At 48.4% G+C, this 5,868-nt stretch overlaps 1 pseudogene; it reads right to left on the reverse strand.

Annotated features, from left to right (window-relative positions):
- Positions 1-5,085: 5,085 nt before the first annotated feature.
- LOC130029257 (40S ribosomal protein S19-like) lies at positions 5,086-5,586 on the reverse strand (annotated as a pseudogene).
- Positions 5,587-5,868: the final 282 nt, after the last annotated feature.

Below are 5,868 nucleotides of genomic sequence, written 5' to 3' on the forward strand. Positions count from 1 at the left end.
CCAAGGCTAATTCTGAGGCTGGGAGATTCTTATCAGATATGGGGATAGGCTGCCTTAGTGACATACTTCTTTGTTTCTGATGTCAAACAGTTAATCATAAGATCTTGCATTTTCCTGCCTCGTCTGCTTTGATACTCCTATTTCTTTTGTTACCTGCAAAGATCTGACTCCAAAATAATCTGGTAATGCAAACTGCCATTCACTGGCTATCTTTCCCCACTATACTCAGGCCACATGGTGTTACAGAGGTCAACAAGATACTCTTTATCTAAACTACCTAGTTGGAAGCTCCTAGGATGTTTTTCTAATTGCAAGCAATAATCTATGAAAAAGAATGGTTCCTTGGCAAAACTTTTCTCCAGGTCAATCACTTTGGCCTCTCCCAAGGGGACTCTAACCCCTTGTAAGTTGGCCTTTACTCAATGGCTCATTGGATTTGGATGTCTCCAACTGGGTAGGCCTAGAGTTGGGCAGACCCACAGCTGTGTGCCCGCTGAACCTAGTGCCGTGGTCTTAAAAACTCTGCTTCTTAAAAAAAAACAGTTCTGCCTTTCTTAGCTTGCTGCCTCTTTCCCACTTACCACTTTTTGCTGGCTTGCAGCTCTTCTCAGACCTCTTACCTGCCTTTTACCCTTTATTTCTCTCTGCCTTATATCTGAACTGCCTTCATTAGCATTTCAATTGACCTCTAGCTGATCTTCTAGTTAGACTGAGACTGGGTGGGGAAAAGGATCTTACGCCTGGAAATTGGTCTGCCTTAGTTTCCCAGAGTCTTTCTTACTAGTGGGTTTTTCTCCCATCCTTCCCATTGTGGATGGTGACGCAAAACAGACAAAGGAGGGGTGCCTCTTTGCAGAGATCATTCACACAGAGGTTATCACATTCCTTCCCCATGCCACCTAGAGATTTCCAAGGGAGCATACCTTCACAGCAGATTTTCCACAGATTACCTCTTTTACTGGAGCCACAAGGTTTGGTGAGAAAGAACCTTATGGGGGCCAATCCACACCAAAGGAAGGGCATTCAGATGAACAATAAATGCCAAACTTACCTTTCTTGATCCTCAAGCCCAGATCCTGAGCTTTCCTGTGGATCTCAGAGAAGTGATCAAGAATTAAAGCTTTGGGGGTCGATCGAGTCTGACCCATGTTAAACAATCTTAATAAACAGAACTAGGGAAAAGATAATAAGACAATACACACACTAAGGACACACGCACAGATCACACTCCTACACTCGTTTGGACTGGTCCTCCTCTCACACTGGTGCGCACCACACTCACCACAGTCACACTGGGATTCCCGAATTTGCCCAAAGGGCGTGCACCTCTGGAGGGTTTAGTTCTTCCAAGTCTTCTCCTGGCGCCAGGTTTTCCAGATCAGATGAATATGTCCCAGAGAATATGTCCTCCAAATCATGGGCATTGTGACTAGCGGGTATCTCATAACTCAGACATCTGGTTTATCTTCCATGTCTACCAAGCTCCCTGTGATTTACAGCTCAGGACACCTGCATTCCTGTGGAGGCTCATAAGGGGAGAGTTACTAGCGGAGGGGCACATCAAGTTACTAATTAGCAGCGCTTCATTCAGGCACTCCCCCACACGGGCCCAAGTTTTTTTTTTTCAATTATAAGCGAACTTCCCACTGTCCAGTAGTAAGAAAGGATGGGGAGGGAGAGGGAGAGGGAGAAAGAAAGGAAGCGTTTTCAAATGTGGGGATGTGATGTGCTTAACTGACGAGTACCTAACGCTGCACAGTTTTTTCTTCTGCGAGGGACATGGGACATGATTTTATTCTGGGAATTGCGGCTGTGACCCCGTCATCCTGTCATGGGAGACTTCTAGTGGCGAGTGCCCTATCGGTTTTTAAGTGCTTGACCCGTGCCCGCAGGGAGGAACTGCCGGGAAAGGGAAACGGGGGTAAAGAGCGAAGAAAGTGACTGAGAAAGTGAGAGGGAGAGAGATCGGCCCAATAACCGGGCCACCCAAAACAAATTTGGGCTGATGGGGGAGAGGGGATAGAGGGAGGCGGAGAAGGGCTGTGGGACTGTAGAGTTGAGGGCAGTAGCCCTTAAGAAGGTCTCTAAGTCTCATTGCCAGTAGGAAAAGGCCGGGACGGGGATTTTCTCCCACATGGCCCCAGTATTCATTGATAAGGTTCCAGTAGGAAAAGGTCACGGCAGGGATTTTACAGTCTCCCACACGGCCCCAGCGTTTCTTATACACACATTTTCAAGAAGAAGAAAGAAATCGACAAGGTCCTTTTTCTTTACCTTGACTCCTGTGATGTTTAAGGGAAGTCTTAAACAATTCCCTCTTAGTCAGGGTCTGCCCCATGACTACTGACGGCAGACCAAGGGACAAGAGTGAACAAACGAGGGAAAAAGCAAAAACTACAGAGAAGAAAAAAAGGAGGAGAAGGACACTCACATGAAAGAGAAAGAAGACGTGACATAATGGGTCACTGGAAGGCTGTCCACCACGTGAAAACCTGGGAAAAACAGACGCGAGACACGGGGGAGGCCCAACAAAGGGGCCCACTCAGGGGCTTGTCTGGCCAGTGGGAAACTTAGCCGTAGTGGATCAGCCAAAGGTGACTTGCGGTTAACGTCTAAGTCAGCACCACCATAGACCATATGTTTCCCGTGGAATCACAGACAGCCCACTCGGATTCCGTAGCCTTTCGGGGACCTTAAGGGTGTCCAACCATGGAACCACAGACCCGAATCAGAGGCGAGGATGCGTCTGACTGCTCAATCACTCACACACACATTCCACAGAGGACACGACAAAGGTGCATGGGGGGGACTTATCCAACCCAGTGACCGTCTCATACACCTACTATGAGACTGAACACTCAATTCTCCCCCGATTCCTCCCCATCGACCTCTATAACAAGGCAGGGGCTTGTACCCACTCGGCCTCGAAGGAGACAGGGATCTACCCACTCGACCTGGAACGAGACAGGGATTTCCAGATTAGGCACGCACTTACCTTTCCATGCGTCCCAACGGCCGCCACTTCCTGGAGGGGAGTTCGGAGATCGTCTCCCAGACACCGCCCCGCGTGGGCGCCAGTTGCAGGGAGTCCCACCAGACCACTCTCCAGCCCGTGGAAGTGGCCCTAGGGTCCGTAGGTGCAGGGAGGGACCGACCAAATGAACACAAGACACAAGAGACTTAATGCAGAGAAAACAGGACAGAGCCGACAGGACAACAGACAGGATAGGACAGGACAGGATTTTATTCAGGGCAGCAGGGGTATTATATACTTTGCGATGCAGGAAACTATGCTTACATCACGGAAGGCAATTACATCACTAGGCCATATCATATATTGTTAGGAGAGTTGCAAAAACTACATGTTTCATGTGCTTGATTAGTCAGTGTCAGTTACTTCTTATTCTTAGGATAGCTGTGACAAATGTTTTCTTTTAGATAACCATACATAGCTCAGAATATGCAAAGGCTGCAGTTAGAGCAGACACAATACCAGATTTGCGCTAGTCAGGACCCGATTGTTCAGGGTCACGTAGGCCAAGATAACCATACATAACACAGGCACGTAGGCCCTTGGTCAGTTAAAGGGCCAGCCTCCCACAGAAATGACAGAATTCTGTAGGCCTTGGATCCCCAATTATGGAATCTTCACTAAACCTCTTTAAGAGGCTCTAAAGAGTACCAATTTTGAACCCCTGATCTGGGACAAGAGCTGTCAATTAATGTTCCGGAACCTAAGAGACCAATTAATCACAGCTCCAGTTTTAGCCATATCTGATCTAGAAAATTCCTTTACCTTGTGTGTAAAGGAAAAATAAGGCACAGTACTGGGATTGTTACTTCAAAAGTTGGGAGAAACTCCTAGACCCACTTATCTAAACAGCTCAACAGTATGGCCCATGGTTGGCCTGGATAAAAAAATAAAAAGGTAAAGGTAAAGGCCCTCCCGTTGATCGTCGATTTGCTCGAGCGGGCCCAGTAACGTCTCCATTGGAGACTTTGTTGTTACTGTGTCTGGCATATCGAATACTCTCGGTAGCTTGCCGGGCTCTCTGAGAGGGGCGGAGGAATCGAACTCGGGTCGGCCATGTTGGCCGCTTGTAAGGCGAACGCCCTACCACTGTGCTATCGCTCCAGCCCTCAAAGGTAAAGGCCCTCCCGTTGATCATCGATTTGCTTGAGCGGGCCCATTAACGTCTCCATTGGAGACTTTGTTGTTACTGTGTCTGGTATATCCAATATTCTCGGTAGCTTGCCAGGCTCTCCTGGAGCGATAGCACAGCGGGTAGGGCGTTCGCCTTACAAGCAGCCAACATGGCCGACCCGAGTTCGATTCCTCCGCCCCTCTCGGAGAGCCCGGCAAGCTACCGAGAGTATTCGATATGCCAGACACAGTAACAACAAAGTCTCCAATGGAGACGTTACTGGGCCCGCGCGAGCAAAAAAAATAAAAAATAAATAAATAAAATCCTCACTCCTTCCAAATTGCTGCTTGAGTAGCAACTGTTCTTACAGTGGAGTAGTCCATAATGCTCACTCTCAGACAACTGCTAGTAATTCTGACTCTCCTTCAGGTTCAGAGCATCCTGGAAATAAAAAGTCGTCAATGGCTGACAGGTGGGAGCCTGGCAAAATACCAAGCTCTACTCTTATATTCTCCAGAAGTGACTCTCAGAAGCTGTCAGACTCTGGATCCAGCAAACTTTAATCCTCTCCCTGAGGAAACCCATGAGTCTTTAGACCACAAATGTGTAGAGGTGATTTAATAAGTGTATTCCAGCAGGCCTGATTTAAAGGATGCACCCTGGACAATCCAGATGAAACTTGGTTTACTAATGGTAAGAGTCTAGTTCATGAAGGAACTCGAAAAGTTGCATATGTTTTCCTTAGTCTGACCAGGATAGTGGAAGCCAAGCCTTACCAAAGGGAATCTCAGTTCAAGAGGCAGAATTAATTGCTCTCATATGAGCCTGCCAATTGACCAAAGGGCCAAGAGTAAACATCTACACTTATTCTAAATATGCTTTCTTAGTCTTACATGCTCAAGCAGCAATTTGGAAGGAATGAGGATTTTATTTATTTATTTTTTATTTTTTTACGAATGAGGCGCTTTATTAACCAGCAGCATCAGAATCTAATGCTTCTTGTTGGCAGCAGCCACCTGTCCGGCGATTCTGTCCAGATCTCTTTGTCCCTGAGGTGTCAGCTTACGGCCCCCATCTTGGTCCTTCTCCACCATCTTCAGCCCCTCTAGAGCCTGCAGGACGCGGCGTGCCACGCTCTTGGAACCTCTGCTGAAGTGGCTGGGCATGACACCGTTCCTCTGCCGCCCCCCGTAGATCTTGGTCATGGAGCCGACCCCTGCGCCGCCCCGCAGGTACAGGTGCCGCGCTGTGGAGGCAGCTCGCGTGTAGAACCAGTTCTCATCGTAGGGCGCCAGCTCCTTATGTTTGGCCAGCTTGACGGTGTCACCCATTCAGGGACTTTCAGCTTCCCGGACTTTTTGAGAAAAGCTGCCAGAGCTCTGACGAACTCCTGCTGGTTCACGTCTTTTACAGTAACTCCAGGCATCCTGCGGCCTCCCCGCTGCCAGCCAGGGGAAAGGGCGGAATGAGGATTTTAAACTGCTAAAAATAGCCTGATAGTTGGGAGGATCCTCCCAGGATGGGAGAAGCATGCTGAAAGCAGACTATAGACCAAACATGATTGCCACTCAACGCCTCTTTTTTAAACCACAACACCCAAAAGGAGAGAGAGAACAAAAGGGAATACCCTGCCACAGAGGCAAGGTGGAATTGGGAGAACAGGGTGGGAGGGATTCTGGGACCCGTGGTGGTGGAAAATGGGCACTGGTGGAGGGATGGGTAC

Source organism: Sorex fumeus, unplaced genomic scaffold, assembly GCF_029834395.1.
Source record: "Sorex fumeus unplaced genomic scaffold, SorFum_2.1 ptg000042l, whole genome shotgun sequence".
Taxonomy (NCBI): domain Eukaryota; kingdom Metazoa; phylum Chordata; class Mammalia; order Eulipotyphla; family Soricidae; genus Sorex; species Sorex fumeus.